The sequence below is a fragment of the Manis javanica genome, chromosome 6, assembly GCF_040802235.1.
Source record: "Manis javanica isolate MJ-LG chromosome 6, MJ_LKY, whole genome shotgun sequence".
Taxonomy (NCBI): domain Eukaryota; kingdom Metazoa; phylum Chordata; class Mammalia; order Pholidota; family Manidae; genus Manis; species Manis javanica.
Window position 1 is genome coordinate 1,860,399 of NC_133161.1, and position 18,872 is coordinate 1,879,270.

Here is an 18,872-nt window from a genome sequence, read left to right on the forward strand (position 1 = left end):
GTGGGAACCACATGTCTCCAGAGGGGCAGCTGGTCCCAGAATGCAAAGGCACATAAGAGATGCAACAGCTGACATGTGACTGAGTAGGACATAAACGTATGTGTGGCGACCGCTGAGATCTGGGGCTTAGTTTCTGCAGCCCGGCTGACTCTTGGAAGCGCTGCAGAACATTTATTTAGCTGCTTCTCTTACAGGCTTGAGTTTCGCTTAGCTTCCAGGCTTCAGGATGACTTCTGGGGCATGAATATTACAGGAAGGGTTGGAGCCATCAGTTTGTTTTGAGCTGCTCAAGTGAATCAAATTTGATCATTACATGATGCTTCTCAAGGGTGTCACAGAACCTGAATTGCCTAGGACCCCGGAGACGAGCGAATCCTCCTCTCGCTCAGTTCCTTCTGTGGGAGCCCCACACGTGTCCCCCAGCCTCTCTCTGCAGTCTTCAGTGACAGAGCCCATCATGTGACGGCACGGTGGGCTCGCTGAGGGGTAGCCCTGGCCTGTGGGGCGCTCCACACTGAGGGAAGCGGCTCGCTCTCCATCACGGGGGCAGAGGCATGGCTACCAGACAGGTGGGCGCTAGGATCGCCACAGCCCTTGCAGCTGAAGGAGCTCGCTGCCCCTGTGGACCAGGGCTCAGCCCCGCGGGTGCTCTGCCCGGGGACTCGGTGCCTACATGCGGGGTTGGGCAGGGGTAGCATCTGAGGCGTGGAGGCCAAGCCCAGGCACACGTGGTTGAGGGCAGAACTTGCTCCCTGGCAGCTGCGGAGCTCACGGCAGTCTGCCTCTCTGAGGCCCGTGGGAGAATCCCTGATGTTGCCTGGCCTCCTCTTTCCAGGAAGGCCCGGGCCCAGCTCGCCAGAGCAGGCCCACCTGGACAATCTCCCTTTGGGTGGACTCGTAGTCAGCGGGATAGGGACCTTAATCAGGTCTGCATGTCCTGCCACTTTGCCGTAGAACGTGACCCAGCTGCTGGAGAGACACCCCAGCACTTCTGCAGGCCTCCGCACGCGGGGGAGAGCGGCTCAGTCAGGGTGTGCCCGGGCAGAACCTTGAGCTGTCTTTGAGTTCTTCTAGTACACCTGGGTTTAGGACTAACCTCTGGACACTGGCACACCCAGTTAGTGTGGTTAATTTTTGCATCTCAGGGCCTTTGCTTCTGAACTCAAGTCACCACAGGGCTGCTCTGAGACTGGCCATGCAATAAGCGTGCAGCAGGGTGGTGCGTGCTGATCGGGAGCGTGTTTCCAGTGTGATCCAGTGTGGGAATCGGTCTGAGAAGGCCTCAGCACCATCTCGGCAAGCCCTCTGGGAGCACAGGATTGGGCCTGCCCTCTCTGGCCAGACCTCTGTGTGCCCAAAGCCCGCTGCCCATGTTCTGGCATGTTTCCCTGGGGGGCCCGTGTCCTGGCCCTCAAGCACTGTGGTGGACCCCCACCGTTGACTCATTCACGGCTCTCTACACTGAGCATAAGGCTGGGCTGTGGGATGCTCGTGTTGCCGAGAATGGGGCCTGGCCTGGCTGGTGGGGCAGTCAGTGGACAGGCAGGAGTGCCCACCAGCAGCCAAGCCACACACTTGGGTCACGGTCCCGTGGAGTGAGACCTTGGGTACATTTCACATGGGCTGGAAGTGAGGGCTTCCAGATCCTCGGGGAATGCCCACCAGACTCCTGGACTTGGAGCCTTAGAATGCACGGAGGGCTCACAGGGGATGGGCACACCTTCCCTGCAGGGCAGGCCCTCCCCACCCCACTGAAAGCAGGCGCACTCCTGAGTTCACGGCTGGGATGGGTGGTGCGGCTGGAGGCTGGAGTGAGATGTTTCCGTGGCTGGTGTTTGCTCAGCCGCCCCATGTATCGCAGGCAGGGGACACGTGTGCTGAGCCTTGATGATCTTACATTAATTTGATTTCCAAGACCTGCAGAACACTGGTTATATTTAGTTCCAGGAGCCCTCCAGGAAAAGGATGGTGTTAACATTTTAATCTTGAAGAGTGTGAAGTGGCTCCTTAGCAAACGGGGTAGGTGTCTGCTGCCTTGGGTGCTGCAGGGCGGGGGGCCGGTGTCATCCTCACGGAGGCCGTTTCCTCTACCTTGAGGGGTGGCGGTGCCCAGCCCTGTACAAAGGCAGGAGCTGCGGTTGCTATGGCAACAGCCAATCTGAGGAGGCTGTGACCTAGATCCTGAGAAACGATCCCCCGTCAGCACCGTCGCAGTGAATGGCGCCCGGGGATTAGGCTGTGCGGCAGGATCACCTAAAATGAACTCTCCGCCTCAGGAAAGCAAGGTGGCGTTTCAGGCTGCAGGAACTTTCCGGGGGCGTGCCAGAGGAGTGGGGGCTGCTGCCAGCCGGGCGGGCGAGGCCCGGCCTGCCCGCTGTGCGCGGACCTGCGCCGCTCCCTCCCCTGCGTCCACACAGCCTGGGCTTCCTGCAGCGGCTGCTGCACAACGGCCCCGCACCACCAGCAGGACACCGGGACCGTCCCATCAGGAGCACACGCACGCCATACAGTTTGTACACCCACACCACACACATCACACACACCTCCCACAGTCACACGGTGAGGGACAAGCGTCCCCTTAGAGAGGTCCTCAGCACCTCAGGGTGCAGGGCTGGCTCTGGGGCAGCTCTGTTTCGGGTCCCACAGATGGATGGATGCGGCTGGAGCTCCAGCTCGGGGCGGCAGTGCCACGGACTTGTCCGCATGGGCAGCCGGGCAGGAGGGGTGTGGGAGGGCAGCTGGAAAGCCCCACAGCAGTCCCAGCCCTGAAGGGCATTTATGGGGTTCCCTGCCATGTCGTGTGTGCGAACTAAGTCAGTGCCTCCCAGTGGCAATGGGGATGTTTGGACTGTTGGACGGAAGCCTGTAGCAGCCTGGAGAATGGTCAGCACCCCCCAGTGGCCTCTTCCCTCTCTCCCATGTGCTGGACATCGGATGGCAGAATCCTGAGTGTGTTGGGACAGTGAAGGGCGCCCTGCGCTCCTCAGGGTCTCAGGCCGCTGCACTGCCCACGGAGCTGGCTGTGGAACTGGGCTACACCTACCTGCCCTCGTGGGCCACCTGGTCTCCCAACACCAGCCTAGCCTCCAGCTCCAGGGTCACAGCAGCCTGATGGGAAGTCTCCCGGGACCGCTGGCGTCCAAGCCAGGTGATACAGCAGCACAGACTTGGAGGCTCTGCCTTCCTGCTCCTGGGGTCTCTGTAGGTTTCCTGCCTGCCTCTGTGCCCTGGAGGATGACTTTGGTGTCCAGGATTCATTTTCAAGAAAAGATTTCCAGCTGTGAGCTTGGCTGGGCTCTGTGCCGCACCCCAGTTTAACCCAGCACCGTATCTGGGGGCCTGTCTGTGAAGGAGGCCATGCACCGGTCAGCCTCCCCTCTCCTCGGCAGCAGGCTGGTGTGTTTGGGGTCAGTTACAAAAGCAGGAACACCATCTCCACTGATTTTTCCTCTCCCAAAGCAAAATATAAGGCTGAGTCTCGTGTAAGCATCAGGTCTGTGGCGAGCAGGCTGGGTCCCCTCCGCCCTCGCCCCCATTGTGCCCCTGTGTGTGAGCGCCATGGGAGGCTGGAGAGCTGGCCAGGAACTCCGATAGGTATTTGTGACAGGTCCACAGAAGTGAGGGCATTTGCCACGTGCTCCCCAATTTCCTCCCTCCCCTCTCAATCTAGCTGCCTGTACAAGAGCCCGCCTGGCCGAGCTCGGCAGTGCTGGGGGCAAATGCCACTGTCCTTTGTAGCTGCTGGTGGTTCAGTCTGTCACTCCTAGCAAGGAAATATGCATTTGATCGTGGGCTCAGAAACACCCACAGTAAAGGATGGCTCTCCTCTGGTGGGGGCCGGGCGCCGTTCGGGAGGGGGAGCAGGGAGTCAGTCTGGGGAGGGCCCTGCGGGGTTTGGGATGATCTCAATGTGAGCAGGATGATATTTCAGTGGGGAGAGGCTCCCTGGTCACCACAGCCTCAGTTTCTTGTCATCCTCTCCGGAACATTCTGCACTCATGGACGCTTGGCAGTTAAAGTTGCTGCCAACACCCAGTCCCTAAATGACCACTTTGCCTGGTCTGTTTATGGGCGAAGCTGTTAAGGAGCTATGAGAATACGTCAAAGTCAATGACAGAAATAAGCCGTTTGAGTGACCTTCCTAAGCTGGCTGCGATGATTTTATTTCTGGTTTCCCTTCTCGTTTTTCTATGTCAACTTGATGAAGTTGTAAAATGCAAGTTAAAGCAAAATGTGTTAACTATGTACAAAAAGATACCCAAAGTGGCCATTTGTTGAGGGTAGAGTCTCACTGGTCTGAAAGTCTCTGTTCAGTGTCCCCAGCAGAGGGTGCAGGGACCGGGGCTGGAGCTGAAATGCCGCCTTGGGGGGCTCTGCACAACACGTCTCCTCCCACACAGGCAGCCGCTGGTTTTGTGCAGTGAGGGAGGCCTGGGAAAGGTGGGCCTGTATGTCTGCCATGAGGGCCTGGCCACGTCCTGAGAAGGAGCGAGTGGAGAGGTAGCCCTGCTATATGGCTGCCCTCTGCAGTGGGAGCGCCCGATGGTGGCGCTTCTCCACGCGGCCTTCATGGGCAGGCAGTGGTCCCGTGGTGTGCCCGCATGGGGCATGCCGAGTTTCTAGTAGTCCAGCAAAGTCAGGGAGGAGGGCTCTGCTCCCCATGGGGGATGGGGTCTGGGGCCACAGAAGGGACACAGACAAAAACTGACCCCTGGAAACAGTTAAGGACCACACTCCCCAGGGGATTTGGGACACATTTTGGAGAGAATTGGATGATTTCCCACAGCTGGTCTGCTCAGGGCTCCTTGCTGCTGAGATGGGGAATTGCACGGAGTCCATCCATTCACCTGCTGTGTGGCCTAGGCAAGTCCCGCAAATGCCTCATGCCTTACCGTGGCCATCTGTGACATGGAGATGATACCAGTTCATACCCCCAGGGCTGTCATGGGGTCAGATGCTTGCATCCTTGTAAAGCACGTGAGACAGTGCCCTGCACACAGCCCACACATGTTAGCTGTTGTCAGCATGGGCACCGCTGTGCGCACCGGCATTTGCATCAGCATTACTGCCCTATCAGTATCCTTATCAGTATCCGGATCGGTGTCAGCAGCGCTGTCACTATCAGTATCAGCATCAATATCAACATTAGAATCTGGGCCACTCTCAGCACTACTGTCGGGATTGGGATTGGCACCAGGACAGCCGCTGCAGCTCTGCCGTGAGCACCAGGAGCAGCGTCACTGTCCAATCACACGGTCGCTGTGGCGCGGGGGGAGCCCGGCCCCAGGCTGCCGCAGCTGCTGAAGCACCCCTGTTTTACTGCGTCACTGAATCGGAGCCATTCAGGAGCCTGCACGGACAGGACACCTGGATGGGGCAGAGGCCCCCATTCCTATTTCCAGGGCCCCTCTCGCCCCATGACACCTGCCTCTGTCCAGCCTCCCCTCTGGGCCTCTGCCTCGTGCCCTGAATGATCCCGAGGGGCCTCCACGCCCCGGGACCATCTTGATCACACAGCCTCACCTGCAAGGGGCAACCGAAATGCCATCCTCCGCATCCCCCTGCAGCTCCCCAGCTCTGTCCAAGCCCTCTCCCTGCCTGGCAGGGCTGGCACGACTGGTTTAGGCTGTCTCCCTCCACACGGAGATGGGAACAGCCCAGCATGGCTGTGGGCCTGGGGTCGGGCCCTGGTACAACTCTCCCCAGGCAGTGGGCCTCCCAGGCCCCTCTGTCCGGCTGCTGCCCCTGCCAGGGATGCGCCCTGTCAGAAGGCCGGGACTCTGGGCAGACGGCCCCACCGGCTCCCCTCCCCCTCCTCCCGGCGGTCCTGTGGCTGCCGCGCTGCTTCCACGCGCGGCCCTTTGTGGTTGACATTCTGCGGTGCGAGCCCAGCACCTCTCGTCACAGACTCAGCAAGAACGACCGGCTCGTCGCAGCCCAGCGCCGGCTGCCTCTGGATTGGGGAGCACGTCTACATTTGGAGCTTGACCACCCCCAGCTGCGTGGACTCGCCTCACCTGACCCACGATGGCACCTGGCTGGGGTGCCAGATCATCGGCACTCCCCTGCCGCCAGCCGAGTCCTGACCAGCCCCCCCCCCTTTAAAATTGGGCCACAATCAGAGAATGCAGTAGGAACACAGTGTGTCCTCCCATAACCTAAATCCCATATTTTCCAAAAAATACATGAAGAAATGTGTGGTTGTGTGTGTCTGTGTGTGCATGTGTATGCACGCACATGTGAGCAGGTATTTCCAGATGAGAGGAGATGAGGCAGGACACACAATACAAGCCGTGGGCCTTCCACCGTGCTTGACGCAGGGCCGCTGACCCAACCCAGGATGTGCTAATGGCCCAAACCGAAAAGCAGCTGGACGCGGCCCCTCGTCCTCTGTAAGCCAGCGTCACCCGGCTGCTTGATAAAGAGGTTACCGAGGCCTCTTCCTGGGTGCCCCAGTGATGATGCGTCGGCCCTGCACAGCAGGCTGGACGCTGTCGTACAGTATCTCTGGGTTCGTAGGGCTGTTTCTTGACACTGGAACCGGGGACGTGGTGCAGAGGAATTCATAAAGCAAGAGGCAAAGGAAATTAGAAACAGCATTTTGGAGTTTTGGCTTAGCTGAGGGATAAATGCAGAATGGAAGGGGTCAGTCGGGCACCTGCTCCCGGCCACGGGCAGCCGGAGGTGGAGCCGGGCCCGCAGCTGTGCCCCGACAGGGCGCCCTCCGGCCCAGGTCCCCGCACAGGTCCTCGCTCCCCCCGGCCCACGTCCGGGGGTTCAATCTGTGAAGACGCCCGGACGCGCGAATCGCCAGAGCCAATCTGCGAATGGCTGCTTTCCCACCGCGAGGGCTTCCGGGAGCCCCGAGGGTCAGCTCAGCGGCGTGCGGATGGTCCGACAGCTGCCCCGTGACCGTCAGGGAGGCGCCTGCGGCCGTGCGCTTGGACCTGGCGCGCCGGGAGGACAAGAGCGGACGGGCGCCCCGACTGGCACCCCGGGTGTCCTTCCCACGGAACCCGAGGCCCGTTGGGGCGGGGAGCAGATCCCGGGAAGGGACGGAGAGGGCGGCCCGGGGGCTCCCGAGGGAGAGGAGATGGGCCGCGGCGCCGCGCCCCCGGGGCTGTGCCGGACGGACAGAGACCCCTGACGGAAACGGTGCAGGGAGCCAGCCCTTAGCCGTCTCTGAGATGCGTGGGGGCCGCGGAGGCCGACCCCAGGCAGGGTGCCCACGTCGCCGTGTCCAGTCCAGAGCAGCTGGTCAGAGCCCCGGCCAGGGTGTCATCCTGTGACATGACGCCTCGGTGATGCCGCATTAGTCGAGTCTCCCCAACCAAACCCTCAACAGAGCCTCAAAACTTCCTGCTGCCAGGAACAATTCATGTCTTTAAAAAAAACCCATAATTTATATTTTGAGGGTTTTTTTATGCACATGTACAAAATTTGGAAATTATGAAAAGCATAGAGTAAAAAGAATTTCCCCTGTCACCCCCGTCCCCCGCCCCTAGTCCTGTCCCAGGACCTGTTGTCAGGCCCTTCGGGAATTCCGTTCTGCACACACACACACACGCAGAGATGTGCCGCAGACCTGCTCAGACGGCGGCCTTGACAGTCACCAGTCAGACTGGAACCGTGCTTCATACACGGCATCTGAAGCTGTCTCGCTCTCCTTGATACGCATGTGGCTGTAATAGAATTTACTTAACCTGTTTGCTATGCTGGCCTCAACCTTAGTCAATTCAAATCAGTGCCCACGTTGAGTACCCTTGTATATATGCCATTTTCATGTATAGGATGAAATTCTTGACATGGAAATTGCTCGGTAAGGTGCATAAGAGATTTTAACGTTTATAGATATGACCAGGTTTTGTCCCTGGAAGCTCTATTTATTCTATCACTGTGACAATAATGAGCACACAGCCTGTTTCCCCACCTCCCGCAACCTAACATGTGATCGAGGGCTCTGATAGTCACCAAACTGACAAGCTTTAAAAATTATCTCATTATATTTTTAATTTACATTTCTCTTATTTTGAGTGGTACCAAGTTTCATTTTACATGCATAAGGGCTATTTGTATTTCCTTTTCTGCATGCTTATATAAATTGAACACTTTTTTCTGTTGTTACTGGTTTTCTTCTTATTGATTTGAAAAAATGTATGAATTTTTTTCTTCGATACATTCTGTAATTTTCTTAATTTGTATTGTCTTTTGATTATATTTCTGTATAAAGATCATTTGTAATATTTGTTGAATATAATTTATCAGTTTTTATGGCTCCTGAATTTTGTGTCATGCTTAGAAAGGCCTTCCATACTCTTAAAAAAAAAAAATCAACCAGTATTTTCTTACAGTATTTCTATAGGTTGTGTTTTCCACATTCAAGAATGTTTGATCATTCTTGAATTTACATTTGTGTAGGGAGTGAACAGTGCTACATAACCCTCCTACCCTCCTTTTCTCCAGATGGTGACCCAGTCGTCCCACCGCGTTAATGAGGTCACCCACCCTCCCTGGGGTGGACTTGAAGTTCTGCCTCCGTCCCACGTTAAATTCCGTGCGTGTTCGGTTCTATCAGTGGATGTTCTGCCCCGTTACATGGGTCCATGTGCCCAGTCCTGTTCCTGAATGAAGCGGCTACCGACCGAAGCACAGAGTGGGTCCTGGCCGCTGGGAGGGAAGGTCCCGTTCACCTGCAGACTCACGCTGGTACTTTTTGCAGGTTTTCTCGTCTTCCTCTCCCCTTCCTGCTGCTTCTGCCCTTCCTCCCTCCTCGTCTCCTTCTCCCTCTTCTTTTTTAATGTGAACTGAATCTGCCTGGACGTTCTAGCCACCCTTTTACCACCACGATCCTGTGTCCCTGCCCCAGGAGAGCTGCTGTGCTGTGACGCTGTACCTTACTCGGGAGCTCGTCCCTTAAACAGGGGAGACTATCCGACTATTGTCTCTTTGGTGTTGAGCTGTAGGAGCTCTTTATGTATTTGGGGTATTTTCCCCGCATCAGGTACATCATTTGCAGATAGAGTCTCCCGGTCAGAAGGCTGCCTTTTCATTTTGCTGATGGTGTTCTTTGCTCAGCAGAAGCTTTTTAGCCTGATGTCATCCCACCAGTTTATTTTTGCTTTTGTTTCCCCTTGCCTGGGGAGACATATCCTGAAAAAAATTACTCGTGTTGATGTTCAACAGTTTACTATCTTTTCTTCTCAGAGTATCATGGATTCAGGTCTTATAATTAGGTCTTTAGTCCATGTTGAGTTGATCTTAGTTTGTGGTGGAGGAGTGCTCCAGTTTCATTCTTTTGCATGTAGTTGTCCAGCTTTCCCTGCAGCAGTTATCAGAGACCCATAAATATTGACAACAAACTAGGTTACTAGTGGGATGAGGGTGGGGGGAGCGGTGAGATAGGTGAAGGGGATAAAGAGGTACAGACTTCAAATTATAAAATAAATTAGCCACAGGAATGGAAGTGTGGCACAGAGAATATAAATAATAACATTGTAGTATCTTGGTATGGTAGCCGGGGGTAAGTACACTTATACAGTGGTGAGAATTTAGTAGTGTATATAATAATTGACATTGAATAATTATCATAACAATAATAATAATAATAATAATAATAATAATAATAATAATTCACTGTGTGGTACACCTGAAACCAGTATATATGGTGTGTTAACTATATTCCAATTAAAAAACAAAACAAAACAAAAACCAGTAAGTAAATAAATAAACATGAGAGTTCATCATATTTGTTTTCCTTAAACAGTAGGTGTTTGATTATAATGGTGATCATATTTTAGGCCATGCTTTTGGCATTTAGCACCTTTCTCTGTTAATCTTTTACATATATCAGTGTTTTGAAGTGTGCCCTTTAAGACAATAGATTCAGGGATTGTTTTATTTCTGAAAAATTTTTTTAAATCACATCTTGAAATATCCTTATGTTTTATTATTTTACTCCTTTGGGGAAACCAGCATGTATGCCCAGAGGTCTCCTCCGTCCGTCCTTCAAGTCTAATGCTCATCTCAGCCTTTTCTGCCCCATGGCACAGTCATTTTGCCTCCCCGATCCCCGCTGTGCCCCAGGAGTGCCTCGCCTCCTTTCTGCTGGCCCCAGTATGCACTAGTGTGCACGATCTGCTCCCTGCTCCCTTCTCAAATGCCTCCAGCTCCTGACCCCTGCTGACCGTGGCCCTGGTGGCCGCCTTCCTGCAGGCCCGAGGTCTTATCCAACGCCTGCCATTCCGCCCTCCATGCACCGCACTACAGTTGGCCAAGTCCTTCTCCTCAAACCCTGAACACCTTTCCTTCCTGCCCTCTCCCAGTGCCAGTCTGCCTGCCTGGGGTGCCTGGACGCACAGGACCGCTCTCCCCTGGGATCGTGCACATCACCCACAGCCCCATCTGAGGTCAGCCTGCACACTGCACCCCTCCCCCTGCCCACGGACAGGCCCTGGCCCATGTGTTCTCTGTCAGCCTGTTAGGGTCACTCCCCTCGGGGATCTACCCCTCCCACCCTAAGAGGAAGCTCACCCACACTCCCCAGCTGCACCTCTTCCCTGATCTGACCTTGGGCAGAACTCTGCACAATACATCCCTGTCCTGGGCTCATCTTCCTCTTCTCCCATTTTCCTCTGATCCCACTCCAACCAGCCTTCCACCCACCCCCATCCAGGGAAACTGCCCCCTCTCATGCCACCGGGTCTCCAAATGACCAGACTCAGCCCTGGGTTCTCAGCTGTCACCTGACCCAGCTGTCATGGCATTTGACCCTGACACTCTCTGCCTTCTCCTTGAAATATGGGTTCATCTGGCCCCCAAAACGAAGGTAGGTCTCCCCAGATAGGATTTCCAGTCGCTTCTTCAGATGCCTGAGTGTCCTGCCAGGACCAGATCGCTACAAACCAAAGTCTTGGTTTGAGATTTCATGGGCCCCCACAAGGTCCATGTGAATTTAAAACAAAACCTAAGGTTGTATGATGATGGCTTCTGGTTTTGAAAACTTAAGGGAGATTATTTTTGCCCCTTCTGCTCAAGATGGAGGGAAAACCTTCAGTCTCTTTGGAGGTATTTTTCCAAATTCATGTGAAGTCATTCGGTAAGGACAATAAAAGTTTATGGAGGGAGTCCCTCCTAAATCCCCTGCATAGGGGGCAGGCCTTGAGCTTTGCCATATTTCTCCACATCCCAGGAGGCCATGGGACCACAGATCAAGTTCACCTGGTTTATCAAATCCCCTCCAAACAGAATTGGCTTCTGTCTTGTTCTTACTTCTTTGTCAGTCCTGAAAATCAGAGAATTCAATGTCATGGCCCCTATCACTGGACCCCTCCAGGCTGCCCAGGACCCCTCTTACCCTGCTTCCTCTGCTGGCGCAGTAGGGCCACTTTTAGGGTTACAACAGATTCTTCTGGACACTGAGCTGGTCGTGTGTCCAAGTGTGTAGCCCTGTCTGCCCTTCTATGTCTCATTCTGCCTTAGTGCAACCTCTTGAGTTAGGCCGCATGCCTCCCAGGCATCTCTCTGTTCGGCCTGAGAGCAGAACATCATGTGTCACAGGTAATCCTGAGTCACAGCGTGGAAGAGCCGGGCCTTTAGCTCTCGGTGACATGCGCCAGCATATTCTGAGCCCCGTGGGGGAATGAACTCAGCCGCAGGGAGTGGGTAAGATGGAGCTTCCCGATCTCAAACGGCACCTCCGCGGGGCGCGCTGGACGTTCTCTGTGCAGATTTATATATACTCACTGAAGTTCAGAAAACACAGGAGTATCTGAGAAATAACCTGTGTAGACGTGCAGGAACAGTGGACCTCTGCCTGACAGTCCTTTCGAGTGGCAAACCCACTGTGGCTTCCGTTCACATGCGATGTCCCTCAGGGGTTCCTTCCTTCCCGCATTTAGGAGTCGGGCCGCCCACTCGCCTGGGGTTTCCCATACCTTTGGAGAATAGCTGGAGAAAAAAAAGATATCAATCATCATTTTAAAAAGAGATCAAGCAAGAAGCGAAAGAAAGAACTATATTTTAAAAGCTGGGCATATTGTGAAATTCTGTGCTTTTTTTTTTTTTTTTCATTTTGGGGCATTGTCTTCCATAATTTAGATCAGGCAGAATACATGCCTGCTGTTGGTGGGCCTGTAAGGGTTGCTCTGCTCAGACACCGTGTATCTCTATGTTGTTGAAGCTCCTTTGACATACACCTGAAAATGAGTGAGCAGAAACCTCGTTGCTATTTTTGCATTATTTTTAAGCTAACATCTCAGACGTAACTCGTATGTAGCCTGGAGTTTCAAGGCTCATAGATGAAGAAGGAAGCAGTTGGGCCGGGTCGTTACCACGACCACCCCAGCTCCCCTTCCCGGCCGGCACACCTCTCTTCAGCTGGACCCGACGGGCCCTGATAAGGGGTCACTGAGCCCTGAGGCCAGGAGGTCGCCTGAGCGTCTCCGTCCTTCCCGTGCTCGCTCTGGGCCTGCGTCCCCTTCTGATCCTTCTCTGCCGTCTTCAGGATGCACCTTTGTCATCTGACAGACCGATGTCTTCCTGATGGTTCACACGAATATCTAAGCCTTTGTCCGAAACGCTGATGAATATCAGGGTTCAATCTGGGCTTCTTTTCCTTGCTTTGATTTTGGTGGTATGAATAAAATGCGGAATAATCTGTCTGTAAGTACCAGGTAAAGCAGAGGATTCGGAGAGAAGGATGGCTCGTAAGCCGTATAATCAGCACCATTCTAGTGTTCAAGATTCGGTCCACAGGATTGGGTGGCCCAGTAGCAAGTATGAAGGGAAGAGAAATGTCTTGGCCTCAGTGTGGCTGTTTTCTTTGTCAGCCTATGGAAATCGGAGTTCAGTGTTTACCAGTTACTGAGCACATCACTCTTGTGCCTAGGCACAGAGACAAGGAAAGGGAGATCTCTGCCCCTGGGGCCGCGGGGCTCAGGGAGCCGGCACTGTGGTGGTGAAAGGTGCCTTTGGAGAATATCGGTGGCTTTGGGCAGGCCCACCATCGATGGCATCACGCAGGAAGTGTCATTAACCAGCTGTGTGGGTTTCCTAGGGCAGCTGTAACCAAGGACCACAGACGGGGTGGTTCAACAACAGAGATGTATCCTCCCAGACCCTAGGGACTGGAAGGCCAAGACCCTTGGGTGGCCAGGCTGACTCTTCCTGAGTCTCTGTGCTGGGCATGTGGGCGCCATGTGTCCCCGTGTCCTCAACACGGTCATTTCTGTACGTGTCTGTGTCCTGATTTCTTCCTTTAAAGGACACCAGTCAGGCTGGATCAGCACCCACCCTCACAGCCCCACTTCACTTTCAGCCCCAAGACAGCCCGCTCGGAGGTCCTGGGGCCTGGGCTTCAGCATTACTGGGGGGCACAGTTCAGCTCACAACACCAGGAATTTTTAAGAATCATAGATTTCTCGGCAGGAAGGAGAAAGTAATGTTTCTGGCACGTGGGCCATGGGAAGAGAGTGAGCTGGACAGGACAACACGGGGTGTGTCTGGGGGCCTTAGGGGCAGCCAGCAAATGAGAGAGGCTGACCCCTCTCCAAAGCCGAGCCTCACGGCTTCCCTCCCATCTCCAGCTGGGGGTGGGGTGGGGGGCATCTGCTTTCCTCTCTTACAAGCTTCTCTATAGAAGGTTTTAAAAAAAAAGAGAGGTTTTCTTTTGCGACCAAGGTGTCTCTCAAGGAAAGCCCTAATGCACAGGTTCAACATGGTTTGATACCCATTTATAAGATACTAAAACAAAAATGAAAGGTAAAACATCTATTATATCAACATATAATCTGTTAGCAACTTAAGCTAATGACAGTCTTTAAACCTGTTGTTTTTAGGCTGAAGGCAATACCAACATTAAAAAGAGGAAAATCATCAATGCAGGTGTTTCCTTTGACAGACAGTCCCAGGATTTCAAAGCTGTTTGGAGAACGCATCAGCCATGGGATCTGTGCCTGCTGAGCAGCGCCTGCGAGCGGGGAGAGTGCCGACGCTTCCACGAGCTCAGCAGCTTTCTGCCTGTGTTACCCACACTGTCTATGCCCCCGCCTCTGAGCACCAAGATGCCTTTTATTTTTAAAACGTTGTGTGCTTACAGCTCATAGTTTCAAGTGATCGTAGCTCTCTGGAAAGAATAACAAATACATGTACTTTGGGGCATGGACCACCATAGCAGGTAGGAGGCGTCAGGGTAAACGACCCGTGTCCAGGCCCCCCATTCCCCGTGACCACCTCCTCCTGGCCCTGAGCACATAAGCCTGGAGATGAAGCGTACCGTGTGCGTGAGCATTTGGTCATACACACCACGTGTCATTATATATGCTGCATGTGCACTTGTGTCTATGAATTCTGGGTTGCCGTGCCCTCATTTCTCCAGTGACTGAAGTGACTAAGATTAAAATGTCAAAGCTCCAATCTGATGAGCTGTCTCAATGGCACACATGACTTGTCTGTTTTGACAGTCGTTAGCTGTTAATAGTGATTAATGGAAAGCCTCACAGAAATGGAAGTGTCTCAGCCGCAGCCCAGCCTTGGCCGCTAAGAGCCCCAGCATATGACAGCTTTAACATTCGGCCCCCAGGAGGGCATCTCCGACCCTAATCTTGTTAATGTCATGGTAAAGTCTGTGACTGTGGTGTTCCTGGTGGGGGGCCTGCTCCCCAAGATGCAGTGGGGGAGAGCTGGATCTACCTGCCCCATCACAGTGACCCCACCCGTGCCACGCAGACCCCACACTGCAGGGGAGAAGGGAGGGCAGGGCCAGGCGGTCTTTGGGGAGGAGAGCGAGAGACAGGAAGCAAGAAGGAAGTGCCTGAAATAAGCAAAAGACTCCAGGAGCATCTCAGAAATCAGTTCTGAACAGAAACAGAGTCGTGAACTTTAATTCAAATTAGATCAAGATGCTGAGCAGCTGTCATGTCCTCCCGGTGACATGTGACCCCCCACATCATGCTTTCCTTGGCAAACCTGAGTTCCCACGGTGCCCCAGCTTCGCTGTGCGGGGCTGCTCCTGGCCCGTCAAGATGCTCCCTTCTGGCGTGCTGGTCCTCGGCCGGAAGCAGGGTGCAGCCTCTGGGATGACCCCGTTAGGCACCCTTCTTCGTGGACATCTCCTGAGTCTCTCTCCTTGTCTGTCCACTGCACAAAGAGAACAGAAAGGAAACCGTAGAAAGACGTGAGGACAACTTTGTTTCCCCACCAGGGCTCAATTAGAAGTGGTGTTCACTGCCACAGTGCCACTGTTACCCAGCCAGCAAGGCTGGGTGGCAGGCTGAGGCCTGGGGCCTGTGCAGACACGGGAAGCCCAGGGGTTTCCCACCCAGCAGGGTGCACAGACGCCGCGAGCTGTAAGCTCCCGGGTAGCTGCTCCGAGGGCACGCCTGCCCAGGCCCGCGGGGCAACCATGCAGCTTGGTCCCAGTGCTTCAGGGAGGACAGAGCTTCCAGAACACTGTGCTCTGCACCTGGGAAGGACAAAGAGAATGCAACCTGTAAGTGAGGACAGGATAGGAGGACTCCCAGAGGCGGGGGAGAGGAAAGGGGTCAGTGTCAGTGGGGCATCCAAACAAACAGAACCCAGCAGAAGCCGGACAGCCAGCCTCCACACGTGCCCGCTGCATTCCCCAGGGACAGCTCTGGTCCTGCAGGGCCTGCTCTGGGCAGGAATAGAGGCAGCTCAGCACTGAGGAGGGAGAATCCCAGGTGCGGAGGGGGCCCCGTGGCCCGTCCTGTGGGGCAGAGGTGAGGGTGCCCACAGGGCACCTCCCTGTGATGGAGAGAGCACACCCAGGCTGGGTGACACTAAGTGTCCTGACAGCTAGGGCATGGCCGCAGGGACCCAGGCACACCCTGCAGCCCAGAGCTCCTGGGCCATCTCGCAGGAGAGCTCATTCTTAGGGGCGTAATGTTTGTGTTTATGATGACCGGCAGCAAGCTAAGCGTTCAGAGTATAAAGAGCCTCGATTAGAAGCCCGTCACTGCCACATGCCGCCATGGCCTTGAGCAGGGTAATTCTCTCAGATTCAGTTTTCATTTTGAAAATGGGGGTAATAATGCCAGCCGGCCCAGGTGCTGGAGGGCTTCTGTCAGACGACGGAGGTGATCACGGCATTTGCTCATACCGTCACTGCAGTTAGAGAGAAAAGAGAGGCATAGCTGGGTACTGTCATCAAGTCAGATATACTAATTTTCCACAAGACCCTGCCTTTTGAACACTTAGCTCGAGTTGGAGAATATTTATCAAATATGTAAATGATGCCAAATCAACAAATTGCATACTTAATCTAGTCTCAACAAGATGGCAAGAGCTTTAAGGATGGCCGTGTCTTTATGCACGGATTCTACTTTTAAGCAATTATACCAAGAAGATTATCAGAGATGCACAAAATGATTTATGAACAGGGTTTCATTGCCAATGAATTAGTGCGCTGTAACAATAAGAGACGATCTAAACGTCCTACATTAAGGGCTTTGTTAAACAAATTGCGATATATCTCCCAAACAAACTAACATGCATATTCATTTAAACAGGAATATTAACGATGTGGGAAAGTATTCACGGTACATCACCCAGAAACAATACATTGATAATAGATCTATTACAGGCTTTGTGTGCTTGTGTGTCAGAGAGAGAAAGGAGAGAAAGAGAAAAGGGAAAAGTCTAGGAAAATATACGGCAGTGCTGATGGGGAGTTCTTCCTTGTTTACACTTTCCTGTTAGAAATAGAAGGAAACTGTTCAAACCTTTCAGCAGCCTGTAGCAGTGACTAAAATGGGGCCAGAAAGGAGCATGAGACCAGACAGCATTTTGCAGGTGGGTCCAAGAAAATTTAACTCTGCAAAGAAAAAAAAAAAAAAAAAAGGATGAGAGGAAAAATTAATTTAAAAAATATCTTACAAGAGATTTTATTTTAGCAGTCTGAGGCCTCAATACAAGTTATCGCTAACACTTAACTTCTCCAAAAATACATTTTTCAAAGCCTGTTCTCTATTATCATTGTGTAGGATCAAAGCAGTTCAGAACATACCCGAAGAATCATATCACTTCCTGGTTACCACACCTCAGGACCAACGTTGATAAGCTAAACTGTGACTAGATGGAGAAACCAGGCTGGTGAAGGGTCTTGGAAGCATGCCACGGAAAGGGCTGAAGGATGTGCGGGGACTGTGCAGGGTATGAAGGGTGTTGGAGGCTGTCATGGGCAGAGGGTCTGGCCCCGGGGGACACTGTGGCTCCAGGGGCACCCAGACCAAGGGTGGAAGCAAAGCAGAGGCAGTTTGCTCCAAGGACTGACCGGCTCCTGGGCTCGGGAGCGGCACCCCACCCCCACCCCCGGGGAACGGAGGAGGGCTTGGACCCCTCGTCAGCGCGTGACTTACTGTCCAGGCCAAGCCCTCCTGTCCATCCACATCCTTTTCCAGCTTTGCCTCACCAGTGGCTGGACTTCCCCAGGCTTCCAGGCTCCACGGGGCGGGGGGCTCAGCCGTGTCAATAGAGCTACAGGAGGGAAGAAAAATGTTGAAAAAGGCAACCGCATTATAGCATACAGGCAGAAGGTCCTTTTTATCCAAGGTCAGTCCATACTGGAAACAGGCCACTGCAATGAATTCAGTTAAGAAAGAAACCAAAATTGTATGGATAATAGTGAAAGAAGGGTTGATGGGAAATCTGTCTAGAAAAAAATATGAAACTAATAGTAAGAAATCCATGTTTTCCTTTTCTAGTTAATAGAATATGATGTAATTTAAATTATATGCTAATTTTAAAATAATAAATTGTGTTAGTCATGTCATAATCTTCCCTTGCAAGTTGTATGGCAGTGTGACATAACATCTACTTCACATTTGGATTTCATAACACTGTCGAAAGAGAATCACTTTTTAACATGAAAAATAATTTACAAGCGTCATCAGTTTTCCCAACAGATCCTTTTAAGATCTTATACTCAAATCGTTCTGAGTGCACATTTTGTCACCATCTTTTTAATTTTCTTCCCTCCAGTTGTTAACCAGTTGAACTGCCCTATTCTCGTTTGTGAAATGTGTTGATTTGCTTATGATGTGGATGGTCCTACATCCCCTTCGCTGGCTTGTTTGTGCTTATTTCCATCTCCCTGGGACTCCCTGGCAGGGTCTGCAGCGTCGGACCATCACCGACCAACGGGCCGTGGGAGACTCTGACCTTGGCATGGAGCCGTGGAGACCACGTGCTGTAGCGTGAAGCCCCCTCAGAAGTGTTTTGATCCTATACTGACTCCACGTTCTGCCTGAAACCTTAGAGTGGAAGTTGCCCCGACGCAGAGCATAGGTGATGAGACCTCCAGGGACTCAGACAGACTGAAACCTAATGTGAAGGACACCGTTCCGTCTTTGGTGGCAAAAACATCCTCCAGCCAGGGGGTTCACTCTTCTGTACTTGAAACCCTTGGGGTCAGATGTATCTCGGAATTCAGAGGGTTCAGGCTGTAGGAAGGTAAGATGCACATACTGAGCATCAGGCCCCAATCCCAGGAGATGTGGAGAAACCCTAGAATCAAGCACATGATCACATCTGCAGTGAGACATGAATATTCACACTGAGTGGAATAAATAAAGCCCAAAAATAGCCTCCTGTCAGTTCAGGACAGGATTCGATGCCAAATGAGCAGGAACAGTAGTGCCCGGGGCATTTGGGGTTTGGGAGTGGGCATGGGGAAGGGGCTGTGGGCCGCACTGTGCATCGCATCTGAGGACATGCAGGGAGGAGACCCGGGGGCCTGTTCAGGCTCATGCAGGGGTGGAGCAGCGTGTACGCAGCCCAGATCTCGTTTCTGACCCCTTGGCGCTCTGCCGTGCTGCGTGCTGAGGGCTGTGCGGACAAAGGGCAGCCCCTTCGGA

At 53.2% G+C, this 18,872-nt stretch overlaps 1 protein-coding gene across 1 annotated transcript in view; it reads left to right on the forward strand.

Annotated features, from left to right (window-relative positions):
* The window catches only part of LOC118968538 (uncharacterized), a 271,334-nt gene extending 253,608 nt beyond the window's left edge, over positions 1-17,726 (forward strand). Inside the window, exon 5 of the mRNA XM_073239850.1 lies at positions 13,836-17,726. The gene's annotated coding sequence lies outside the window, so the exon portion shown is untranslated. The remainder of the gene's footprint in view (positions 1-13,835) is intronic.
* Positions 17,727-18,872: the final 1,146 nt, after the last annotated feature.